At 37.2% G+C, this 27,024-nt stretch overlaps 2 long non-coding RNA genes and 1 other non-coding gene across 6 annotated transcripts; all 3 read right to left on the minus strand.

Moving 5' to 3' along the window:
• Positions 1-411: 411 nt before the first annotated feature.
• LOC127863344 (uncharacterized) lies at positions 412-14,855 on the minus strand. Of its 2 annotated transcripts, none has more exons than XR_008041026.1 (4): positions 14,721-14,855; positions 11,230-11,305; positions 9,852-9,959; positions 412-566 (listed from the first exon to the last, which is right to left on the minus strand). It is a non-coding gene; the product is annotated as an uncharacterized LOC127863344 (long non-coding RNA). The 2 variants fall into 2 exon arrangements; XR_008041027.1 differs by having other exon boundaries at positions 3,411-9,959.
• Trnal-uaa (transfer RNA leucine (anticodon UAA)) lies at positions 6,872-6,953 on the minus strand. The gene has a single exon. It is a non-coding gene; the product is annotated as a tRNA-Leu (tRNA).
• A 393-nt stretch (positions 14,856-15,248) lies between the features above and the next one.
• Positions 15,249-23,156, minus strand: LOC127863347 (uncharacterized). Of its 3 annotated transcripts, none has more exons than XR_008041029.1 (7): positions 22,923-23,156; positions 21,544-21,839; positions 19,863-20,048; positions 19,286-19,496; positions 18,743-18,831; positions 17,255-17,550; positions 15,249-15,482 (listed from the first exon to the last, which is right to left on the minus strand). It is a non-coding gene; the product is annotated as an uncharacterized LOC127863347 (long non-coding RNA). The 3 variants fall into 3 exon arrangements; XR_008041030.1 differs by lacking the exon at positions 22,923-23,156 and adding an exon at positions 22,470-22,523; XR_008041028.1 differs by lacking the exon at positions 22,923-23,156 and having other exon boundaries at positions 21,544-22,634.
• Between the last annotated feature and the right edge of the window lie 3,868 nt (positions 23,157-27,024).

The raw sequence follows: 27,024 nt of genomic DNA on the forward strand, positions 1-27,024 counted from the left end.
CTCCCTTTATCAGACTTTTTTTTTCAAATTGAAAACCTGGTTTTGTGACAATCTTGTCCCTTGTTTTTAACTTAATATACCAAAACTTGGAAATAATGTTTTGGGGCATAATGTCTTGACAAATTTGGTTGAACAACCAGATCGCCCGATGTAGTGTTTATGTATTGCCCTTGCAATATCATAAAATTCTACTAGTGTTGTATATTGTAGCAACCACCACATATTTTTAATGTCACCATAATTAATGGCAAATTATACATTTTCTTAAATAATTAGTGAATACTAATCAGAAAATATACACTTTGTACCCTATATGTAAAAGAGTAAATGTTAAAATATAGAATAAAAATTGCAAAATTCAGGGGAGGTAATAAATGGATATTCATTTTTGAAAGAAAATCTAACCCCACATTAAAAAGTACTATATATTTGTTTATATGACAGAATTAAAGATTGCATTAACATATTTTACATATATTAAAATTCTCACATAGAGAAGGAAACCTGGTACGCTGCAACAGTGCTGTATACGAGATATTTAGAACTTCCCCCTCCTGGATTGCACCCTGTAATGAATTGAAATGCACATTTTTTATGATAATAATGAAAAATACTGCGTCTTTTTGCAAAAAAATACCTCAATAAGGAAATATAATGTAATAATATAATTATTTTATTTTAAAGTGCATAATTGTGTTATGAGTTTTTAATTTATTATGCCGCACAATGTAATTTCATGACATGAAAGTTCATTTATATGACATTTTATGACAAACCATTTTTTCAAATGGTTATATATGTACAATAAATAGCACATGCTAATCAGGGAAGACGCTTTCCCCGTTTATTGTATTTTTTGTTTAAAGATCTCTCCCCTTAACAAAAATCCAATTTAGGTAGAAATTGTCATGCCTGATGAGCCTTTGCGGACTTTACAGGCTAATCTGGTACGACACTTCATGCACAGGCTAATCTGGTACGACACTTTATGCCCAGGCTAATCTAGGAGGACACTTTATGCACAGGCTAATATGGGAGGACACTTAATGCACAGGCTAATATGGGAGGACACTTTATGCCCAGGCTAATCTAGGAGGACACTTAATGCACAGGCTTATATGGGAGGACACTTTATGCATAGGCTAATATGGGAGGACACTTTATGCACAGGCTAATCTAGGAGGACACTTAATGCACAGGCTAATATGGGAGGACACTTTATGCACAGGCTAATCTAGGAGGACACTTAATGCACAGGCTAATCTAGGAGGACACTTTATGCACAGGCTAATATGGGAGGACACTTTATGCCCAGGCTAATCAAGGAGGACACTTTATGCACAGGCTAATATGGGAGGACACTTAATGCACAGGCTAATCTAGGAGGACACTTTATGCACAGGCTAATATGGGAGGACACTTAATGCAGAGGCTAATCTAGGAGGACACTTTATGCACAGGCTAATATGGGAGGACACTTCATGCACAGGCTAATATGGGAGGACACTTTATGCCCAGGCTAATCTAGGAGGACACTTTATGCACAGGCTAATATGGGAGGACACTTAATGCACAGGCTAATCTAGGAGGACACTTTATGCCCAGGCTAATCTAGGAGGACACTTTATGCACAGGCTTATCTGGGAGGACACTTTATGCACAGGCTAATATGGGAGGACACTAAATGCACAGGCTAATCTAGGAGGACACTTTATGCACAGGCTAATATGGGTGGACACTTAATGCACAGGCTAATATGGGAGGACACTTTATGCACAGGCTAATATGGGAGGACACTTAATGCACCGGCTTATCTAAGAGGACACTTTATGCACAGGCTAATATGGGAGGACACTTCATGCACAGGCTAATATTGGAGGACACTTAATGCACAGGCTAATCTAGGAGGACACTTTATGCACAGGCTAATATGGGAGGACACTTTATGCCCAGGCTAATTTAGGAGGACACTTTATGCACAGGCTTGTCTGGGAGGACACTTCATGCACAGGCTAATATGGGAGGACACTTTATGCACAGGCTAATATGGGAGGACACTTCATGCACAGGCTAATCAAGGAGGACACTTTATGCCCAGGCTAATCTAGGAGGACACTTTATGCCCAGGCTAATCTAGGAGGACACTTTATGCCCAGGCTAATCTGGTACGACACTTCATGCACAGGCTAATCAAGGAGGACACTTCATGCACAGGCTAATCTGGGAGGACACTTCATGCACAGGCTAATCTAGGAGGACACTTTATGCACAGGCTAATATGGGAGGACACTTTATGCACAGGCTAATATGGGAGGACACTTTATGCACAGGCTAATATGGGAGGACACTTCATGCACAGGCTAATCTGGGAGGACACTTCATGCACAGGCTAATCTAGGAGGACACTTTATGCACAGGCTAATATGGGAGGACACTTTATGCACAGGCTAATATGGGAGGACACTTTATGCACAGGCTAATATGGGAGGACACTTTATGCACAGGCTAATCTAGGAGGACACTTTATGCCCAGGCTAATCTGGGAGGACACTTTATGCCCAGGCTAATCTAGGACACTTTATGCACAGGCTAATATGGGAGGACACTTAATGCACAGGCTAATATGGGAGGACACTTTATGCCCAGGCTAATCTAGGAGGACACTTTATGCACAGGCTTATCTGGGAGGACACTTTATGCACAGGCTAATATGGGAGGACACTTTATGCCCAGGCTAATCTAGGAGGACACTTTATGCACAGGCTAATATGGGAGGACACTTCATGCACAGGCTAATCTGGGAGGACACTTCATGCACAGGCTAATCTAGGAGGACACTTTATGCACAGGCTAATATGGGAGGACACTTTATGCACAGGCTAATATGGGAGGACACTTTATGCACAGGCTAATATGGGAGGACACTTTATGCACAGGCTAATCTAGGAGGACACTTTATGCCCAGGCTAATATGGGAGGACACTTTATGCACAGGCTAATCTGGGAGGACACTTAATGCACAGGCTAATCTGGGAGGACACTTCATGCACAGGCTAATCTAGGAGGACACTTTATGTACAGGCTAATATGGGAGGACACTTTATGCACAGGCTAATATGGGAGGACACTTTATGCACTGGCTAATCTGGGAGGACACTTTATGCCCAGGCTAATCTAGGAGGACACTTCATGCACAGGCTAATCTAGGAGGACACTTTATGCACAGGCTAATATGGGAGGACACTTTATGCACAGGCTTATCTGTGAGGACACTATGCATAAAGCTCATTTTCCCAGATTGAGGCTCATATAATTTTTTGTTTAAGTAATAAAAAATGTGTATATAATTCGAAAATTGGGACTGTGGACATACTAATGTAAATAATATACACTAAATATATCAATAATACCTGATTTGTCTAACCTGTTTTCGTAGTCTCCGATCACCAAAGGATGGAATATAAAAATAATACATTTTTTAACTTCATCCCACAGTACTGCTGCATTAATTAAGATGACAAATATTGAAAATGAAATAAACATTCAATACGTTTAGATTCATTTAAATATAATTTAACTACAACTAGAAATGGCGTGGCAGAGGCTGACGCGTATCCCCATTCGGCATGTTTGACCCAGGGGCGCCCCAGGGTTGGTAATGGGGCCATGCATAGTTGAGATTGACCATATTGTCATGAGAGAATTCAGTATCAATTAGAAGTGAATCGGTGTAGAAATAAGGAAATAATTGTAAAAGGCCATTTTGGATGGACGTGGGCTATGTGGGCGGGGTGCCCCAGGGTTGGTAATGGGGCCATGCATAGTTGAGATTAACCGTATTGTCATAAGAGAGGTTCAGTATCAATTTGAAGTGAATCAGTGTAGAAATGAAGAAGTTATAGTAAAAGGCAATTTTGGGTGGGCGTGGCCTATGTAGTCGGGGAGACTCACGGTTGATAATGGGGCCGTGCATAGTGGAGATTGACCATATTGTCATAAGAGAGGTTCATTATCAATTTGAAGTGAATCGGTGTAGAAATGAAGAAATTATAGTAAATGGCAATTTTGGGTGGGCGTGGCCTATGTGGGCGGGCGCCCTAGGGTTGGTAATGGGGCCATGCATAGTTGAGATTGACTGTATTGTCATTAGAGAGGTTCAGTATCAATTTGAAGACAATCGGTGTAGAAATGAAGAAATTATAGTAAAATAACCTTAAAAAATGAGTAAAAATCTATGACCTGGCCCCACCCCAACCCCCATAACTTTTGACCCAGGGGTCAGATCAAAATTTCAACAAGAGGGCCATCAGGCCCTAAGGCGCTCACCTGAAAGCCAAAGGAACTAGACTATTCTGAAAAAAATGCAAGCTGATTCATGAAGATTATTTTGGACCAAAATAGTGACTTTTAACATGTTTTTTTATATTTGACCTTGTGACCTAGTTTTTGAGCTCATATGACCCAGATTCAATCTCTGGCAAACTTTCATTGGGACAAATGTTCTGACCAAGTTTCATGAAGATTGGCCAATAAATGTGGCTAATATAGTGTCAACAAGTTTTCACTAAAGCCATATAAGGACAACTGCCCCCCCCCCTGGCGGCCATGATTTTCAACAAACCATAACCATTTTCAAACTCACTCAAGCTATTGTTAGAACAAATGTTCAGATCAAGTTTCATTAAGATTGGATAATAAATGTGACTTCAAGAGTGTTAACAAGGTTTTGTAGTAAATAGCCATTTAAGGAAAAATGCCACACCCCCTTGCGGCCATGTTTTTTTACTGATCTCAACCATGTTTGAACTTAGCCCAGATATTATTATTCAAATATTCTGACCAAGTTTCATGAGCATTGGACCACAAATGTGACTTCTAGAGTGTTAACAAGGTTTTACCATACAGTAAAGCCATATAAGGAAAACTGCCCCGCCTCATGGCGGCTTTGTTTTTCATTCAACTGGAACCATGTTTGCTCTCGTCCAAGATATTATTGGGACACATGTTTTGACCAAGTTTCATGAAGATTGGACTAAAAATGTGACTTCTAGAGTGTTAACGAGGTTTTACTATAGCCATATACATGTAAGGAAAACTGCTACGCCCCCTGGCGGCCATGTTTTTCAACCAACCGGAACCATTTTCGAACTCGTCCAAGATATTATTGGCACACATGTTCTGACAAAGTTTCATGAAGATTGGACTAAAAATGTGACTTCTAGCGTGTTAACAATGTTTTACTATAGCCATATAAGGAAAACTGCCACGCCCCTGGCGGCCATGTTTTTCAACCAACCGAAACCATTTTCGAACTCGTCCAAGATATTATTGGGACACATGTTCTGACAAAGTTTCATGAAGATCGGACAATAAATGTGACTTCTAGAGTGTTAACAAGGTTTTCTTTATATAAAACTGCCACGCCCCCTGGCGGCCATGTTTTTCAATCAACCGGAACCATTTTCGAACTCGTTCAAGATATTATTGGGACACACGTTCTGAGAAAGTTTCATGAAGATTGGACAATAAATGTGGCCTCTAGAGTGTTAACAAGGTAAATGTTGATGACGCACGACGGACAAAAGGCGATCACAATAGCGCACCATGAGCACGTTGTGCTCAGGTGAGCTAAAAAGTGCAGGGTCGCTAATATGCTCATAGCTACCATGTGTGTAAGTTTCAAGGTTCTAGTGCTAATATTGTAGGAGATAGTGGCCAGGACGGACGGACGGCGGAGATAACCACAATATTCCCACGCTTTTCAAAAAGCGTGGGGATAAAGACAATTTTGGGTGGGTGTGGCCTATTATGGGCGTGGCGCCCCAGGGTTGGTAATGGGGTCGTACATAGTTGAGATTGACCGTATTGTCATAAGAGATGTTCAGTATCAATTTGAAGTAAATCGGTGTAGAAATGAAGAAATTATAGTAAAAGGCAATTTTGGGTGGGCGTGGCCTATGTGAGCGGGGCGCCCCAGGGTTGGTAATGGGGCCATGCATAGTTGAGATTGTTTGTATTGTCATAAAAGAGGTTCAGTATCAATTTGAAGTGAATCGGTGTAGAAATGAAGAAATTATAGTAAAAGGCAGTTTTAGGTGGGCGTGGCCTATGTGGGCATTGCCTATGTGGGCGGGGCGTCCCAGGGTTGGTAATGGGGCCATGCATAGCTGAGATTGACCATATAGTCATAAGAGAGGTTCAGTATCAATTTGAAGTGAATCGGTGTAGAAATGAAGAAATTATAGTAAAAGGCAATTTTGGGTGGGCGTGGCCTATGTGGGCGGGGTGCCCTCGGGTTGGTAATGGGGCTATGCATAGCTGAGATTGACTGTATTGTCATAAGAGAGGTTCAGTATCAATTTGAAGTGAATCGGTGTAGAAATGAAGAAATTATAGTAAAAGGCAATTTTGAGTGGGCGTGGCCTATGTGGCCGGGGCGCCCCAGGGTTGGTAATGGGGCCATGCATAGTTGAGATTGACCTTATTGTCATAAGAGAGGCTCAGTATCAATTTGAAGTAAATCAGTGCAGAAATGAAGAAGTTAGTGTAAAATAACATAAAAAATGATTGAAAATCTCTGACCCGGCCCGCCCCAATCCCCATAACTTTTGACCCTGGGGTCAGATCAAAATTCTGTCACTGTCACCGTCGCACATATGCTCATAGCAACCATGTATGTACGTTTCAAGGTTCTAGTGCTAATAGTGTAAGAGGAGCAGGTGGCCAGGACGGACAGACGGACGGACAGACGCACATTACCACAATATCCCCACTTTTTCTCCGAAAAACATGTGGATAATAAACATAGCTTATATGCTATATTAAATCAAATTACGTTAGATAAGAAATAAAACGCATCACAAAAAGTATGCGTTGTCGGCAGGATTCGAACCTGCAAGGGAAAATCCCAAAAGATTTTAAGTCTATCGCCTTTACCACTCGGCCACGCCAACTTTACACTGGCTCTTCAATCTTCGAAGAAATCGCGGGAAATCATTATGGGTGCGCTACCTTTAAATGTGCAATTTTACATGAATACATGTAACAATTCAGTTTTTTTCTGCAAATAATGCATTACTAAAATGTGGCAGGTGGAAAACAAATTATATATGCTCAAGAACTTTAAGTGTTCTAGTTTCACATGTTGTTTTTTTTATCAAAATGTATTCATTGTTTTCAAAACCTATTGCAATACCAGTTAACAGTAGAGCAGAAAATAGATATCTTGGTAAGCATACGCACACAGAATAAATTTGTAATTTTAAACTAAACAAAATGATATGTAACATTAAAGTTATTTCTATTTTAGTAACATTTCAAAAGGTATAACATATCTTCTATTGAGCTTGCATGACAATTAAGCTGAACGGAATTCACTGGGGAGGGATATCATGTTTAGTCTATTTGAGGCGTATCAACCCTCACCAAGTTCATTTCTTTGTTTTATCAATGACAGGAACAAAGAAACAATGATTGTTTTTAATGATAAACCTAATGAAGAACAATGTGCTAATACGCTTATGGCTGCCTTTTGTATGCTGACATTTCTTTTTAATTTGAATTTCAAACTACAAAGTCATTTAAAGTGACAAACCTGTACCTTCAATTAATATGTAAAGCTATACTTGTTAAACAATAGATAATATTTTGAACCAATTATGCATTGACAATTAAGATAGACAATATAATTTCATGTGTTAAGCTATTGAGCGGAAACAATATTTTTACTGCAGTAATTTTGAATTGCAAAACAAACACCATGTGCAATTCAAAGTGCCATTATAATAGCATAAATAAATCTCAATTTATTGGGCTAAAACCAGTTGTGTATTATTCATTACACTCATCATATAGACCTTGAATCCAGCCATCAAACCATTATGAAGTCATTATAATTTATTAACCATGATATAAAGTTTCATATTTTCAATGATCACTTTTTAATAAATTAGCTCTTTTTGTTTCATTCAACTGAGTAATTGAGCTGAAACCATTTTACAAGAAAGGATCTTAATATATCCCAGAAATCATATCTAGATATATGTATGTGATATCGGGAAACTATCATTATTACCGTAGAGATCAGCAATATCTCGTAGAGATCAGCAATATCTGCCTACATGTTGTATTTGTATATTCTTTTACCAAAGTTAATTAATAAATAATATGTTATGTGCAATAAGATTTCTTTTAATGAATTTATAACAATCAAATTTCTAAAATCCGCAAAAAAAAACAGATAAAAAACATCTTATTACACATTAAAACAGTTGGTGACGGTTTCTAGAAATGGCGCGGCAGAGGCCGACGCGTATCTCCACGCCGCATGTTTGACCCAGGGGCGCCCCAGGGTTGGTAATGGGGCCATGCATAGTTGAGATTGACCGTATTGTCATAAGAGAAGTTCAGTATCAATTAGAAGTGAATCGGTATAGAAATGAGGAAATTATAGTAAAAGGCAATATTGGGTGGGCGTGGCCTATGTGGGCGGGGCGCCCCAGGGTTGGTAATGGGGCCATGCATAGTTGAGATTGACTGTATTGTAATAAGAGAGGTTTAGTATCAATTTAAAGTGAATCGGTGTAGAAATAAGGAAATTATAGTAAATGGAAATTTTGGGTGGGCGTGGCCTATGTGGGCGGGGCGCCCCAGGGTTGGTAATGGGGCCATGCATAGTTGAGATTAACCGTATTGTCATAAGAGAGGTTCAGTATCAATTTGAAGTGAATCGGTGTAGAAATGAAGAAGTTATAGTAAAAGGCAATTTGGAGTGGGCGGGGCAACCTCATGGTTGGTAATGGGGCCATGCATAGCTGAGATTGACCATATTGTCATAAGAGAGATTCAGTATCAATTTTAAGTGAATCGGTGTAGAAATGAAGAAATTATAGTAAAAGGCAATTTTGGGTGGGCGTGGCCTATGTGGGCGTGGCCCCTGTGGGCGGGGTGCCCTAGGGTTGGTAATGGGGCCATGCATAGCTGACATTGACCGTATTGTCATAAGAGATGTTCAGTATCAATTTGAAGTGAATCGGTGAAGAAATGAAGAAATTATAGTAAAAGGCAATTTTGGGTGGGCGTGGCCTATGTGGCCGGGCGCCCCAGGGTTGGTAATGGGGCCATGCATAGTTGAGATTGACCGTATTGTCATAAGAGAGGCTCAGTATCAATTTGAAGTAAATCGGTGCAGAAATGAAGAAGTTAATGTAAAATAACATAAAAAATGAGTGAAAATCTCTGACCCGGCCCCGCTCCAACCCCCATTACTTTTGACCCAGGGGTCAGATCAAAATTTCGTCACTATCACTGTCGCACATATGCTCATAGCTACCAGTTATGTAAGTTTCAGGGTTCTAGTGCTAATAGTGTAGGAGGAGCAGGTGGCCAGGATGGAAGGACGGACAGAAGCACATCACAATATCCCCACTTTTTCTCCGAAAAACGTGGGGATAATGATAGAGATGAAATATGTATAAGCAATACTATATGATTACCAAATGCATGTATTTGCAAACAATGACATTGAAAAACAACCATAACCTTTTTTTGCATCCAATGAGACCACAATACTGTCAGATGTTATTGCTGTATGTTGATGAAAATGAAGTGAACATTGATGTAGTCTTATAACTTGGATGATGGCTTACAATCTGCTAATCCTTCTCCATTGACATTCTATGTAAAAAGTAAAATATAACCTCAAAGCACAGACATTTGAAAAAGTATGACGGACAGACGGACATACAGACGGAAATGCAATCACTAGATACCCACCTTTGGGGGCATAAAAATGTAGTCCTGTTAAAAATCACTTGACACTTTTTAACATGTTTTCCTTCACCATGACTTACAAAATATCCTAATGGTGACTGGGACCATTCAACTTCTTGAACACATTCCTCAAGAGGTGACTTTGTTTCTTTGTCAGATGGCGGCAAAGTTTCGTCTGAATCTGAAATCTTTATTTAAAAAAAGTATTAGAACATTGTAATAAATGTATTACAACACATGTATTTATTTATAGTTATTAGTTGTACATTGTATATAGTTACTTTAAACAGTATGAAAATGTGTATGATATTTTATTTAATATACAAACAAGTTATTGTTTCATGTCAAACACAAACAAGTCAATGCGTTAAAAAATTTCCTTTCATCTTAAATATGCCATATTTATGTATTAAGGTAGCGCACCTCTAATGGGCACATATCTAAATATAATCTAATTAATTATTTTCTTAATCAGCATCATTTCACTGAACTACATGCAAATTTGTAGGTAGGCTTTCCATGCTTTTAAAAAAAATATACCGATTTTTTCAAAACCACCCCCACGCTCGGCTTTTGTCCAGTTTATTTTCACCCCTGGGGTATATAAAAGTGCCATAATTCATTCAAATTTCCAAATATGGGCATGCAGTTGGTGTGTACAGATGCTGTAAAGATGTTTAAAGTTTAAACAAGATGAAATAAGTATTCTTTTACAGAAATTTATTTTTTACAAATTTTTATCTATGGAAGAGCGCCATGAAATGTAAGTGATTTCAGCCAAGTAAAAATTGGGTCAGTTAAAAACAAAGTGTCATAAAATTCAAAATAGTATCATTTAAGTCATATTTGAAACTTAGTTTTTATAGAAACACTACATACAGCAAAAATACCAAGAACTAGACAGATTTACCGTTTACTTTTTGAAATAAAAATAAAAATGCAACATGCATGGTTCGTATTTTCAACAGTAAATCACCCAATTTCGCCATAACGTTGTTTTAATTTTAATAATTGAAGAATGTGCATAAAAATTGCAACATATTTAACAATAAATATAGCTTATATGCCATATTAAATCAAATTACGTTAGAAAATAAATAAAACGCGTCGCAAAAAAGTATACGTCGTCGGCAGGATTCGAACCTGCGCGGGAATATCCCAAAAGATTTCTAGTCTATCGCCTTAACCACTAGGCTACGGCACCTACTAGTAGGCTCTTCAACCTTCGAAGAAATCGCGGGAAATCATTAGAGGTGCGCTACCTTAATGTTATGATCAAATCAATATCTTATTTGCTCATTTAATTAAATTAATAATCTTATATCTTTTAAAGAATATAAAATAATTATACCTTCCAAAAATATATATTACATAAATTGTATTGCTTTTAAAACATAGCACTTATACTATTCATGAAACGATTTTCTTTAATAACCCCTTGCTTGCCAGTGTCTGTACCTCTGTAACTGCCATCAGTTCCTTCAGAATCATACTCCTACAGGTCTTCACTCATAGTTCATAGTGACTGTGTAATCTATAAAATATACAAAATTTCAATCAATAGGTAAGACTATCTGTATCAATGTTATTTTCAATAATTATGTAAAATAAATTAAATTTGGTACGAATGAAGTTTGGTACAAATCGTAAAATTTTGTTTCATAAATAAAACAGTTATATTCGATTGTTATCCTTAATGTTTACACAAAAACAAGTTCAATGGGTTCAAACAAATAAAAACATACACAGGTGCAAGTATTATAATTATATTATTAAACAAACCAATAAACTTCTCAAGTGTTACAGCCAAGTTGTTGTTGTTGTTTACAATTTAACAGTTACCTCCCTTGTTGTATTCTACCAGGTAATTATTAAAATAACAAACATAACATATACGCGCAAAATATTTCAGATTTTTATTTTTTATTATGTAAAGTATACATTTTTCTTCTAAATAACACCATTAAATACTTAGAATTTGTTATATAACAAATAAATAATTTAAAATGAAAACTTATCATAAAAAATCGGAAAAAGAAATCAACGCGATCGCGAAATATGTTGGTCAAATTCTTCAAGTTTGTTCATCGTTCTATTAAATCCATGTACTTTGTATTTGCTAAAAATACGTTTTCAACGAGTAATTGACGCGTATTTTTGCAACCTACAGTGGGGTCGGTTTTCGTGAATATACAAAAAACTTATCTCCCTTTAATTAGGTAGGTGCAGTTGTTGCTACCTATATCAGTCTATACGAAATATTCACAAAATAATGAACTCACTGCTGTCAACAAAACTAAATTATCCAGTAGCTCTCAGGTAAGCATTTACATCCCTTTTAAAACATGCATGCAAAGCTACTGATACTTTTTAAATACTTAAATATTTACCTGCAAAGACAACAATGTAAAACAAGACATGTTTCCATTAAGCACTACATACAATAAAATAGTTAAATGTTTGCAAAATAATACTGACTAGAACCTATAGAAATACTGACTAGGAATCGTAGAAAAATCTAAACAAAGATTAAATACCATTTATAATTATATAGTTTGGAACAAGGGTTGTTTGTAAAACATTCATGCCCCCCATATGGCCTGTCAGTTGTAGTGGCAGCCATTGTGTGAACACGTTATTTGACACTGTGACCTTGACCTTTGACCAAGTGACCTAAAAATCAATAGGGGTCATCTGCGAGTCATGATCAATGTACCTATGAAGTTTCATGCTCCTAGGCGTATTAGCTTTCTTTAGTTATCATCCGGAAACCATTTACTGTGTAGTCACCGTGACCTTGACCTTTGACCTAGTGACCTGAACGTCAATAGGGGTCATCTGCGAGTCATGATCAATGTACCTATTTAGTTTCATGATCCTAGGTGTAAGCCTTCTTGAGTTATCAACCGGAAACCATTTTTCTAAGTTGAGTCACCGTGACCTTTGACCTAGTGACCTGAAAATCAATAGGGGTCATCTGCGAGTCATAATCAATGTACCTATGAAGTTTCATGATCCTAGGCATAAGCATTCTTGAGTTATCATCCAGAAACCATTTTACTTTTTCGGGTCACCGTGACCTTGATCTTTGACCTAGTGAACTAAAAATCAATAGGGGTCATCTGCGTGTCATGATCAAAGTACCTATGAATTTCATGATCATAGGCATAAGCGTTCTTGAGTTAACATCCTGAAACCATGTTACAATTTGGGTCACCGTGACCTTTGACCTAGTGACCTGAAAATCAATAGGGGTCATCTGCGAGTCATGCTCAATGTACCTATGAAGTTTCATGATCAAGCGTTCTTGAGTTATCATCCGGAAACCATTTAACTATTTCGGGTCACCGTGACCTTGATATTTGACCTAGTGATCTGAAAATCAATAGGGGCTCATCTGCGAGTCATGAACAAATTTGGTAGAGGATTATTAGATATCACTACATACCAAATTTAGTAGCCCTAGGCTCTATAATTATGAACTAGAAGATTTTTAAAGTTTGCATAAAATAGGCCTTATTTAAGCATATGTTCATTTTTGTGACCCCCGGGGCAGGGTCAAATTTGTCCCCAGGGGCATAATTTGAACAAACTAAGTAGACTCCTATTAAATGTCACTACATACCGAATTTGGTAGAAATAGGCCAAATAGTTATGGACAAGAAGATTTTTAAAGTTTGCACAAAATGGGCCCAATATAAGCATATGTTCAATTTTGTGACCCCTGGGGAACGGTCAAATTTGATCCAAGGGGCTTAATTTGAACAAACTTGGTAGAGGACTAACAGATGTCATTACATACCGAATTTGGTAGCCCTATGCCATACGGTTATTGACAAGAAGATTTTTAAAGTTTGCACAAAACAGGCCTTATATAAGCAAATTTTCAATTTTTTGACCCCCGGGGCAGGGACAAATTAGACCCCAGGGGTATAATTTGAAGAAACTTGGTAGAGGACTATAAGATGACACTACATACCAAATTTAGTAGCCCTAGGCTCAATGGTTATGGACAAGAAGATTTTTTAAGTTTTCACAAAATAGGCCTTATATAAGCAAATTTTCAATTTTTTGACCCCGGGGCAGGGTCAAATTTGACCCCAGGGGCATAATTTGAAGAAACTTGGTACATGACTATAAGATGTCACTACATACCAAATTTGGTAGCCCTAGGCCAAATGGTTATGGACCAGACGATTTTTTAAGTTTTCACAAAATAGGCCTTAAATAAGCAAATTTTCAATTTTTGACCCCCAGGGCACTGTCAAATTTGACCCCAGGAGCATAATTTGAACAATTTTGAAGAGGTTCACCCCAGGAACATTCCTGAGAAATTTCATCAGAATTGGACCAGTAGTTTAGGAGAAGATGTTTAAAGAAAAAGTTAACGCATGGACGGACGCACGCACGACGGACACAGGACCATGACATAAGCCCCGCTGGCCTCTGGCCAGTGGAGCTACAAATGAAGGTTGTCTTTTTACATGGAAAATGTTTACAAATCGACATTGGTGACAACTCCATATTACAGACATAACACAAGAGATGATATTTATACCCCCATTGTTGGTGAACAGTCAGACTAAAATTACTGTAAATACAGTTTGCTGAGATTTTAATCTTTAAACTACTCTTGTATAAACATTAGGGGTATAAAGAATACTTTAAGGATTCACACTTTCATTACAACAGCTAATGGAAATGGCCTACATGAAAAAGGGATATTTAGTATATTTACTATTCACCAATATTGCGCATTAATATGTATGTTACTGTGATATTTCCAAATAGCTTGGAATTTAACAACTGCATAATCATTCAAAATTGTTAAGATGCTTCTTTCAACATGCAAGACTCATTGGTAACTGCAATTCTGACCCATCAACCCCTAAAGGGCACCCCGCAGCCACAATTGGTTCTTAAAACTAGTAAAATCACGTTAAACTTACGAAAAATAATGCCTGTTTTGTTAAGGCCCTCACACTTTCTTTTCCCCTTATGGCCCGTGAAATTGTATTGCTTTGCTAGGTTGTTGTCTATCAAGGTTTTCATGGTGCGGCTAACAGTATCCTGCACATCTCGGCCACCAAATTGTAAAACAAAAAAAAATCTTTACTTAAAGTAGACATATTGGGCATCTACCAAATTAAAAGCAAAGAGCTCTAATATGATTAAGAATGCATCACACTGTTTCTTGTAATACTTCTGCACAATGAAAAAGACCCTGTTTCAAAAACTTTTTAAAACACGGCCTTCCCAAAATGAGCAGTTATCGTGCATGAAATTCCCTATTTGAAAGGCTAGGGCCTCTTCCCAATTTCCTGATGAAAAGCTCTGAATCATACATTTCTCATTTCAGTGATCAATAATGTATTTTTCATAACTATTTAATCAGGGATGCGCGTAATCTGGATAAATGTGGATAAAAACCTGAAACAAGTCCTGGCAAATTACAAATCATTATGAATAATACATGTATCCCTTCCAAATATGCTTACAACAGAAAGCAGTTGTTTCGTCATCCAATCTTGTCTCCAGTGCCTCCAAGTCATCCACAGTCTTCAAAGGGAAGATGATTTCCTCTGGAAGCTCAGTGGGCGCAGCTGCCTCTACCCCACCTATGCCCCGGGCCATAAGTTGTCTTAGAAGCCTGTTGTCTTTTAGAGTGTCGTTCATAGACTCCAACAATGTAACAATTCTTGTGTCACGTGCTGTAAAAAAGTTTTTTTTTTATTCATTTAAGAACAAAATTGATATGTCTATATCAATAAAGAAGAGATATGTTTGTCAGAAACACAATTCCCCCAGGCCTATTGCGCCGCTTTGAAGCCATTTCTTTGACATTGAAGGATGACCTTGACCTTTCACCACTCAAAATGTGCAGCTCCACGAGATACACATGCATGCCAATTATCAAGTTGCTATCTTCAATAATGCAAAGGTTATTGCAAAACTTTAAGTAAGGTAAACGTTTTGGGACACACACAATGAATGAATGACAGACAGACAGGCTGGCCAAAAACAATATACCCCTGATCTTTCGATCCGGGGGCATAAAAAACAAATTTATAAAACCAATATTTGGTTCATATCATAAGTACAGCTGCATATAATATCTAGATCACAAGTCCAGAAGAAAACTGAAAAAACAATTAACTTACTTTTACCTGATCAACTAAAGGCGTTAATAAAGCATTTACCTTTATATTTGCTTTGTAAATCATTCAAAATTGTTCCTCTGATTATGCGTCAGTAGGTATGGTGAAGGTGGTAGTTGCGTTATTGGGATTTTGTCAGGACAGGACTCGTTGTATATTGTGTCAGAGACTAAGTTAGCTGGTGTACATACCTATCATCCACAATTTATGAAATTCATTTGTTTGCGGGGCTGTATTTTGTAAATTCTGATTAATGAATCACTTAAATACCTATACTAAAACATCAACTGTTAACGCTGAAACGAATGGGCCATTTCTTTTGTTGAACACAAACAAAATATCAAATCAATAAGCTGCACCACATTAAAACAATATTTTTGTTTGTCCATCCTTAATGTTAATTGTAATTTATGAACTTAATTTATGGTTTTACAGGACTACATTGATAATCACTTGCCAATAGGTAAATCCCTTCTAACATTTGGCTATAATGTAAAAAAATTATCCTCATTATAATGAGCTGATATTTTAATACTAGGGATGGCAAACCTAAACAAATCCGTAACCGGTTAACCTGTTTCGATATTCGAGCGGTTAACCGACTGTCGTTGTACCACATAAATGTAAATGAAACAAAAAAAATCCGAAAAAACATATACGTTTATAAACAATTACATGTATATGCAAATAAACTCTGTTGTGTTGGTCCTTTAAATTGGGAATTCAAATTCAAGTTCTAAATTTAATATTATACATTTTGAATCTTATGCTTAGTCATTTTTGACAGTTATTTCCGAAAGTCATTTCTGACATTTTTTACATGCTCGTCGCCGAACTGTGATATTTCTTTGTTGTAATATTACCTTCATGTCATTTACACATAATTATCGTTCTACACCTTGATCAATAAAAGCTAGTGCAGAATTTGAATTATGTTGTGCTTTAATAACTAATATTTTTTAAGAATTACGTGCCGATGGTTTACAACTGTAATCGCTTTTGATCCACATGGGAGCATCACGGGGTGGTGATTGCCGATAATTTTGCGATTAGATAAGCGAATGAGCCAATACAGTGAAATGAAGCAAAACAAAACAAATGATTTGAGCATTTATTGCGTTTCAACCAAATATTGTGTTTTCTGCAAGAGTAACCGAATATTAATTATGTAACCGGTTAACCTCCTTAAGAAACGGATAACCGGTTAACCGATTAACCGTTGCCATCCCTATTTAATACTAGAATCACAAATTCACATGCTGTATTTTTATCAGATTAAGAAATAAAATAATAAAAACAGGATAGAATTTTATTGAATTGTTTACCTTCCTGACGCCTGCTTAGGTAAGCACCTTGACTGGAAGCGGCCAGTGAGACAAGAGGTGTCGAAGGCGGTTGAGTCTGGCTTACTATCTTGGATGATGGCGGCCTTGATAGTTCAGGTTTCGATGTGAGGAACGCAGGCGGTGGCGTTGGCAGTGTGGGTGATGTGAGGACTGAAGGCAGAGGCGTCGACAGTGCATGTGGTGGTGTTCGCAGTGCCAATGGTGGCTTCTGCAGTTTCCTTTCCAGTGCCTCTTCTTCACAGCTGCTGTCAGATTCAGCTAGTCTACGTCGCGCACTACAATAAAAGCTTTACTTGCTAAAAATCTATTGTTTATTACTTTAATAAACAAATCATTTGTCATACTGTCACATTATCACGTTGTGATCATTACACTGTCATGCTAAAAGCTTTGAATTTAGAAACATTAAAATTGCTCACATAGACCCTTATTATATACTAGGGCTGTAACGAATACACTAGGTGACGAATACGATACGTATCACGAATTCAGGGTGGCGAATACGAATATTTATTCGCTAATATGAATTTCAATGAACAAAATTAATACTGACAACTTGACATGACATTATATAGTATGAAACTATGAGTATTTGTCAATTTAATTAATTGAGTATCATTGCATACTGAAAATATGAAATATAACACTTTGAAAAAACAAAACACTGAATATAACTGCTTAATCTTTGAACACAGTTTTGAAAATATGACTAGTACTAATAAAATCTTGGAGTAGAACAGTTAAGGAAACCAAAGTAGCGCCAGACAAACGACGTGTATTTGGCAGGCGGGTCATCGATATCAATAGCATTCCCTTTGCTAGGCTCCATGTTTGTTGATAAGTTGCACAATCATTGTTGTAAATATAAACAGAAAAGAAATTCCATCTGCTAATCCTCTGTGTGAATGTTGAGCACCAAAGCACTTGTATTTAGCTATATAAACATTAAACAACCATCGAAAGATTTTTCAATTCCATGTCTTAGATATTAAACCGGTGCCCGCCATTATTGTTGATAATCTCACTGTGTAACATAGTGGGTGGGGTAAACATGATGAAAAACGCCGTAATAAGGAGAAGAACATTTAAATATAGGGGTTTATTGTATGAACCTTCATGTGTGAGGTTAGATAAGATGATTAAATTTCAAACTCGAAACGTTTGTATTCGTCAAATATTCGGTTCAGGAGTTGGCGAATAACAAAAACGATTCGTCCACAGCCGTATTCTTGTAAATCGAATATTCGAATGTATCGTGACAGCCCTATTATATACTGTCCGCCTAAAAAAATTGAATGTGAGAAATCCTAAATAGTTTTTAGTGAGAAAATCAAAATTGACATGAGAAAAGACATGTGTCAGAAAGCAAAGTAAGCCAGGAATTCAGTAGCATATCATCTATCTGTGCACGCCTTCTGTACTAACTAGTGGTTAATTGGTTTAGCGAGTAGAGAAACATTTTCTTACATCTTTTGGCTGGGATGTTTTCTTCACATGACTGAAGATCTGACGTCTCTTCGCTTTCCTTACTCTCTTTACTGCCTCCATAAAGGAGCCTAGAAAATATATTCAGAATACATGTTACATACTCAGTGATTTCAATTGAAGCAGAATCCTGCTTTTTGATGCAAGCAAGTTACAATTTCCTGATTTCTGACTCATGCAAAAAATAAGCCTTGCATTATTTTGACACATTTGTTTTCCACAATCCAACTTGAAAAAGGACCAGAAAATTCAATTGGTCTTTTATGGAAATAATAAAGCTTTTGTGAAAATGTTTTATTCATTGTCATGATAAATATAAAGCTATTACAAAACCTTAAATTGTTTTGGAACATTTCAAGTTACTTCAGTATTTTGTCTCGCTGCTTTAAAAAAAAATACTGAAATCCCTGATAATTTTATTCAAATAACTTTTGAACCTTCCAAAACATATTTTTTAAGAGTTATTTAAATGTTGTAAAACTTTTATATGAATTAAATCAGATATACTGTAACGTAACTGTTAACCTGTATAAAGAACTGGGCAACTGTGCTGTGTCCAATTTTCCGAAGGCATTTCCTCTTTCTCTACGGCTATCTGGAGCCATTTAAGGCCTTTATATGGGGGCCACCAACATCCATTTTCATGTAACCAAATATGTGGCACTATTGCCACAGAGTCCTTCCCATCAAACGATACCACATGAAATACACTGGCTGTCATTTTACTTGGTGGAAGCTTTTGGGTGAAAAAAGGAGTGATAATGCCTTAAATATTGTGTATTTAGTCAGTCTTATTTTTGTTAAAAATGTCAAATTTAATATTAATACGAATTACAAAATCAAGTTACGAATATTATTTTTACATCGGTTTGTATCGATTTTTATTGAGTTCTTTTTGGGTATTAAAGATCTTTTCGGTGCTTATATAAAATGGTTATCGGGTTTGTTGAACAAAGCGCATTTTTTCCAATAAAAGCGGCGTGTATGTTCATGGCAAAGCCAAAATGATAATAAAAACCACTTTCAACTTCAACCATTTCACACCCTGTGTCAGTTTTTAACAGTGTCTTTGGATCTTTAGGCAACAACGGGTGATACTTACGAAGTAAACACAATAGCTCCCGTAAAGCAGTATGTGTTAATCTGTTAGAGGTTGCCAAAGTTCGTAGGTCATCTTCCAAAGAATGATCAATTTCTACGTCATCATCAATATCACGGTCACTATCTGACAAGTAAGGAGGGTTTTCGGAAAAAGAGTCTACATCAACAGACGACTGAGAGTCTTGCACTGAAAGATATTGATGATATTGATCATCTTGAAGAAAAAATGAAGAACTTTTATTATCAACTGAAAGCTGTGTTTCTTCACGTTCGTCAGTATCAGTACAGTCTGTTAATTCGGACAAATTAGAATAAAACTCTCCCAATTTTTTTACAAAAGTGTGAGGCATTTCAGTGTGAGGCATTTCATCCGGATCACTACCTTGGTAGATTGCAGATATATAACCTTCGACATTAGAACGAACTTTTCTGTACGGATACCAAATAATCAGCTTTTCGTTTGTCCGCCATTGCGAAGCAATGTTGAAATTTCTGACTTGAATATAAAATTCAATCGATTATTGCGAAAATATGTGACATATACATTTCAACGCTCTAACAACTGCAATTACAATTGGACAGCCCTTTAGATATTTATTTTTCTAAAAAAGAGACATGGTGCCAGAAATTTGTTAGAAAACATATCTGTAAATACGTTCACAAAGCTTACTTGTTTCGCAATTTCACTGACAATTTTCTCCAACAGACACCCAATTTCCAAGAACCTTTTAGAAAAAGCGTACAGACAGAACTTTCGCGCGGAAGCATGTTTTTTTTAATAAACTTTTTTTTTTAAATGTCGATTTCAGTATATACATTTTTGTAATATTATCATTAACTACCTCTTTTAATGCAATCGAGACACCACAAAAAGCTTTTTATTAAAAAAATCAAAACAATCCATCTTTCATTTAACACATGCTTTATTACGACCCTTACAGTACTGTTCACAGTGTTTTTTTTTTTGCTTTAATTTGTTACAGCCTGTGCCATTTGAATTGGGAAAATAAGCGCGATAAACCGTGAAATTGGGAAAAAATGCGCGATAAACCATGAAATTGGGAAAAAATAAGCATTATAAATAGGATTATAAGTATCAGAATCGATATTGTTTTTTTAGTGCATGTTCAGGGTGTTTTCTAGAAAAGGAGTCTGGTCATATTGGGATTTTTTAAATCAATCAAAGTGGCAAATTTAGGAATGATTTATTTACAAAAAATACTAAATTAAAGTTATATATTTTGTAGGAAGTTTAAAAAAATAATGTTGAGATCTAGAGTTAAGAAATCATTATTAAGTCATAAGAGACTTCTTTCTTTAAAAAAAAAAATATTTTTTTTTTTTTTTTGGAAATGGGGCTTTTAATTGTTGGGTAATTTTTGTCAGTTTTTTGGGAAAAAACGTGGATTTTTGTGATTGGGAAGCAGCCGAAAATCGGCTGTAGTTTTGAGCAAAAAAAATCACTGGTTCATGTAATATGGGTTCCAAATGGGCACCATATATCAAGCCCATATACATTTGGGTAGTTTAATTGGACATATAAAGTACATGGGTCCCATATGGGCACTGTATGGGAAAACCCATATGGGCTTGCCCGGATTTAGCCCATATGGGACCCATATATGCATGTTTGTTGGGCAGATACCATTTTTTCATCATATATACCGTGTGTACACCATTACCTTAGATGAAGAAAGCCCTCAGCCTCTGACTCAAGCTCTTTTTTTTTTCTTTATCTCTTCCGGTCGAGATTTTAGCTTCAAAGTTGTAAACAATTTCTTGGTTTTTCCAGTATTTATCAAGTCTTTCCTCAAATGACTTTATAGATGTAGCTGTAATAACGCTGTTTGGTAACGAGTTCCAGGTGTCAACGACTCGATTGCTGAATAAGAACTTTCTGTTCTCCATATATCAGTTTCAAGATCTCTGATCTGTATTTTGGAAATCTTGTCATCGAACATTGACTAAACGATCGAACCTGAAGGCAGAAACGCATAGGGTTAGACCAAAAACACAGTATTAAGTCATAACTACTTTATTTTCATATTTCTTTCATTATTTAATAGAACGCACCAAAATAGTTCATGTTGGGAAACCAACAATTCACGTATGATACATGCTTTATTCACTTGAATTTTAAACTCAAATGAACAAAACTCCGTTTCTAAGACCTTCGTGTTCTTTGTTTTTATTTAAATAAATATTTAAAAGGTTAATTCTAAAAACCACCGTTTTTATACTCTTGAAATCAATGTGGAGATTAGGAAATAAATCCGAGCCATGAAGAAATAACACTGCCACCAACTTTGCTTTCTTTTCAAAAAATGAACAAATATATGCACGAATTAAATAAACTGTTAATTTTCATCAAACTTATATCACAAGTAATGTACGGCTACCTTGTGCCAACAATGAGTGGCAACAATACACATATTAAATGAAGGTTTCGGACTTGGAACTATCCGAATACAACGTGCATATGGTTTGAAAGTAAGTTTGACTTAATTATTTATTACACGACTAAAATAACGCTGTACACAATAAAGATAAGATGGTCATATCTATATCGACGATTATTTGAGATAAGTTTTTGTTCATAAATAGTTACTTATCTGTTTTTCACTTGCATAGGTTTTAACGGAAGTACCGACCTATTTTGTGTATGCGCAAGTTGTTCCCCCTTATTGGTGTGTTTAAAAAATATAACCAAAGACATGTGGGTAAAATTGCATGAATACTAGGTGACACAAAATATTTTATTTGTTGCACTGCTTTATTACCAGAAATAACAGAAATAAGCCAACATCCTAAACCGACAGTACCACTCCAGGCCCGTACCTAGGCACTGGGCCCAGGCTCCCCCCCTGCTGGCTGTCGAGTTATGATTTTTTAATAATGGGCCTTCTGCAAATTTTTCTCACATGAAATGGCTCACAGTACAATTCCCCACAATACTGATACGAAAGAGGATTAGCACTTATCTACTCGCCAGTGGAGATAAGCCACAGACTTATAATGTTTTCTTATCACCTTGTACACACATCCCCGATTTGTCAATTACCTATTGTGCTCAATGCTTCATCTTTTGATGGTTGGTGTAACACGTCTTTTGATTGGACAAGAAAAGAGAAACAGCGAATGGATGAAACTGATGCAGAAGGTCGTAGGTCTGAACGATAATAGTGTTTTCTCTTTTGAATTCAAACATCCTCTAGAGTCATACCTTATTATACATTTCAGTGAAAACTTTGTTGTAGATGATAAACATTTTATTATGAATTTACTTTGAAACTTTCGAGGAGATTTGAGTTCAAAAAGAAAATACTACTATGGTTATATGTCAGTCACTGACATGTAAGCATAGTGGTATTTTCTCTTTGCAATCAAACCTCCTCTGAAGTCATACTTTATGTTACATATTATAATAAAGGTTTTTTAGTTTCAAAGGTTGCTTTTCTTTCTTTATAAAGTGTCATACATTTCTGAAATCTTTGATTAAACATGTGTGTGATTTTCACACCACAGGGCCGTCGATAAAGCATGTCATGCTTTTTTTTACCATTTTTACCCCCCCCCCCCCCATGTCATTAACTGTTACAAAATCTTGGACCCTCCCCCCTAAAGTACGTCACAAACTCACACTTTCGAACATTTAAAAAAAAATTAATACCTAATTCAAATTTAATCTAAAACACAATTCACTATTAAACCGTATTAAAATTTCACTTAAAAGAACTAAGACATTACAGGCTTTAATGACTGTAGGGTTGTTATGATGGGCAGTATGAATATTTATCCATAATATTCTACTAAAGAAATAATAAATAAATTAGACAAATTGTTTTTAAATAAATGTGTGACATCACACATGGCCTTACACCCCTCTCCCATGTCACAAACTGTCACACTTTCTTACTCACCCTCCCCCAACTGGAGCATGACATACTTTATGGACGGCCCCTAATGGTTATAGCTTTAGACTTTAGAAAGGTGCTGATTTACTTGTTATATATCCATAAATTTATTGCACAAAATAATGTTTCTATATGCATTAAAGTCACTATAACGCTCAAAATCAACGTAAATTTCGTAAAGTTTTTCGTTAAATAAAGTTAACACCTTAACAATCAGTGTTCCTTATAGCAATAGCCAAAATTTCAACGCTAGATGTGATATGATTACTTAGATTTTTGTAGATACAAAATGCTCGTTTTTATTTATTCGTGGCCACAATTAATTCCCGCGAATATATCTATTCATACGACACACGAACACCGTGTTAGTATAATAAACAATAATAAAAACGAGCATTTTGTATCTACAAACATCTATTTTATCAGACCACATCTGGCGTTGAAATTTCGACAATTGCCATAAGGAACACTGAGTTTTAATTGGTTAAGTTTATTTTACGAACAATTGTACGAATTTTTCGTTGATTTTGAATAGTAATGTTACTTTAAAATTCACCTTGAACAGTGCCTAATAAAAAAATATATTCGGGAGGGGCAACCCCTCCCGCACCCTCCCGGTTTGGCCCCCCAGTCAAAATTTACAAGGTACGGCCCTGTACTCGGTATTCACCAAGGAGGACAGTTCCAGCATCCCAACACCTGAGGGCGAACCATCACCAACATGCCAGACATAAACATAACCAAAGAAGGTATACGTGCCCTTCTCAGGAAACTTAATGTACAGAAAGCGGCCGGTCCGGACTTAATTCCTGCACGCATCTACAAAGAAATGGCAAACCAGTGTGCTCCTTTTCTGAACATTATATACAGTAAGTGCCTATCAAATGGCAGTATACCAGATGTGTGGAAGATAGCCAATGTGTCGGCAATTTTCAAGAAAGGGGAAAGGTTTAAAGCCAGCAACTACAGGCCGGTTTCACTGACATGCATAGCATGTAAGATACTGGAGCACATTATTGTAAGCAACATAATGGGTCACCTTGATAGACATGCCATCCTCACGGACTGTCAACACGGTTTCAGGAGAAGACGGAGCTGCGAAACCCAGCTACTGACGCTGACCAATGAGCTCGTCCATTCCATGGCCCGCCATAAACAACATGACCTTGCTGTACTTGATTTTAGCAAGGCCTTCGATCGGGTCCCGCACAGTCGCCTGCTCACCAAACTCAACCACTATGGCATCGGGGGTAACACCTTGAAGTGGACTGAAGCCTTTCTGACAGATCGCATGCAGAGGGTAGTCGTTGATGGAGCAACATCCAAGCCAGCAACCGTCGTTAGCGGAGTCCCTCAGGGAAGCGTCCTCGGGCCCATCTTATTTCTTGTCTTCATCAACGACTTGCCACTACATGTCACATCCAGAGTAAGGCTATTCACAGATGACTGTTTGGTTTACCGGGAAATCAACTCGGAAGAAGACTGCCTGATCCTACAAAACGACCTGATAAAGCTAGCCGAATGGGAGAAACAATGGGGTATGGACTTTCTCCCAGAGAAGTGTAGCATTCTCCGTGTCCACAGAAAGAGGAACCCAATCATGTGCCGTTACCCCCTGAAAGACCAAATCCTTGAGACTGACTCGACTACCAAGTACCTGGGAGTAACCTTGTCCCAAAACCTTTCATGGAACCACCATGTGGACATCACGGCGAAAAAGGGACACAGTACACTCGGCTTCCTCCAGCGCAACCTACGCGTCAGCAATGAGAAGGTCAAGACCACGGCATACACCTCTCTTGTTCGGCCAGGCCTTGAGTATTGCTCCACAGTGTGGAACACATTTACAAAGGACCTGGTTTACAAGCTTGAGATGGTACATAGGAGGGCTGCTAGATATGTGACCAACCGATACCACAACACCAGCAGCGTATCCTCCATGATCGAGCACTTGGGGTGAGAGACGCTTGAGTCACGACGGACCAAAGCGCAACTCACCATGCTGTACAAAATCATCAATGACCTGGTGGATATCCCAGCCATCCAATACCTTGTACAAGCCCCAAGTCGCCCTAAGTACCATAACACGAAGTACCACCAGCCGTCTACATCCACATCTTACCACAAGAACTCATTCTTTCCACGAACCATATCCGTTTAGAACCACCTCCCTGCGTTAGTCGCAGAGGCCCCTGACTTGGTATCCTTCAAGCAGGGCTTTCCTCACTCACCTTCTAATCACTGTTAGGTGCCCAGCTTCAAGTAACCCCTATTGATTCCCATTGCAGTGCCGGCCGCGGCCACCATAACCGGAGAGGTCTGGGTTGAAGAGGAGAAAACGAAGCTGGCAAAACCTTTTACTATCTCTATACTTTTAACTATCAAATCTCTTCTATCTATCCTATCATTTAATATCTTTCTCTTGACATAGCACCACCCGTCGCGTAATTACCAAGTGTGATTTCGCCGACGTATGATGTAGATGTAGATGTAGATAACTTCAAATACGTAAAAAGAACTTATTTTAACAGTAGGCTTATGCCAAATTCGTTAATCTTAAGTCAAAGACAAAGCGCTAAAAGCTATCACATTGAATATTTATGAGTTATAGATACTTATCGACAGTATCTTCATTGGGTTCGAAGTGTTTTTCCGATGTAGTGTATGGTGCCTCAATGTAAAATAAATTAATATTAACTTATCTTCATATGATTGTAGAAAGTGGCATGCTTTTGCATAAATATTGTTCGAGCTCATGGCGACAAAATTTAGTAAGATATTCATCTTTGGGCGCATGTCTTTAGAGCGATAACCCGTCGCTATATGAGGAACAGTCTTGGTAAGTTATTTTAAAATGACATGGCGCATTACGAAGTTTGAATTCAGAGAAGCTGCATCTTAACACATGTTTGACACTTGAACATTAAGCAATAGAATGGCATCAATCAGTCTTATCTGAAACCGAGGAATTTAATGATTTGTATATCGTACACGTTGTTCATTCAGACATTTCCATGTGAGGTGAAAAAGAATTTTTGAAGGCATGTTTTTTTGGACCCTTATTACTTAAATCTAAGAATAATGAAAGTTACGTATATCAATTACTAAGTAATACTTCGCGCTTACAATACATTCGCATAAATAACACGAATACTAGGTACTATGATATCAATACCAGATACCATTTTTTCATCATATACCGTTTGTACATCATATATCAGTTTCAAGATCTCTGACCTGCATTTTGGA

This window comes from Dreissena polymorpha, unplaced genomic scaffold, assembly GCF_020536995.1.
Source record: "Dreissena polymorpha isolate Duluth1 unplaced genomic scaffold, UMN_Dpol_1.0 chrUn005, whole genome shotgun sequence".
NCBI lineage: Eukaryota > Metazoa > Mollusca > Bivalvia > Myida > Dreissenidae > Dreissena > Dreissena polymorpha.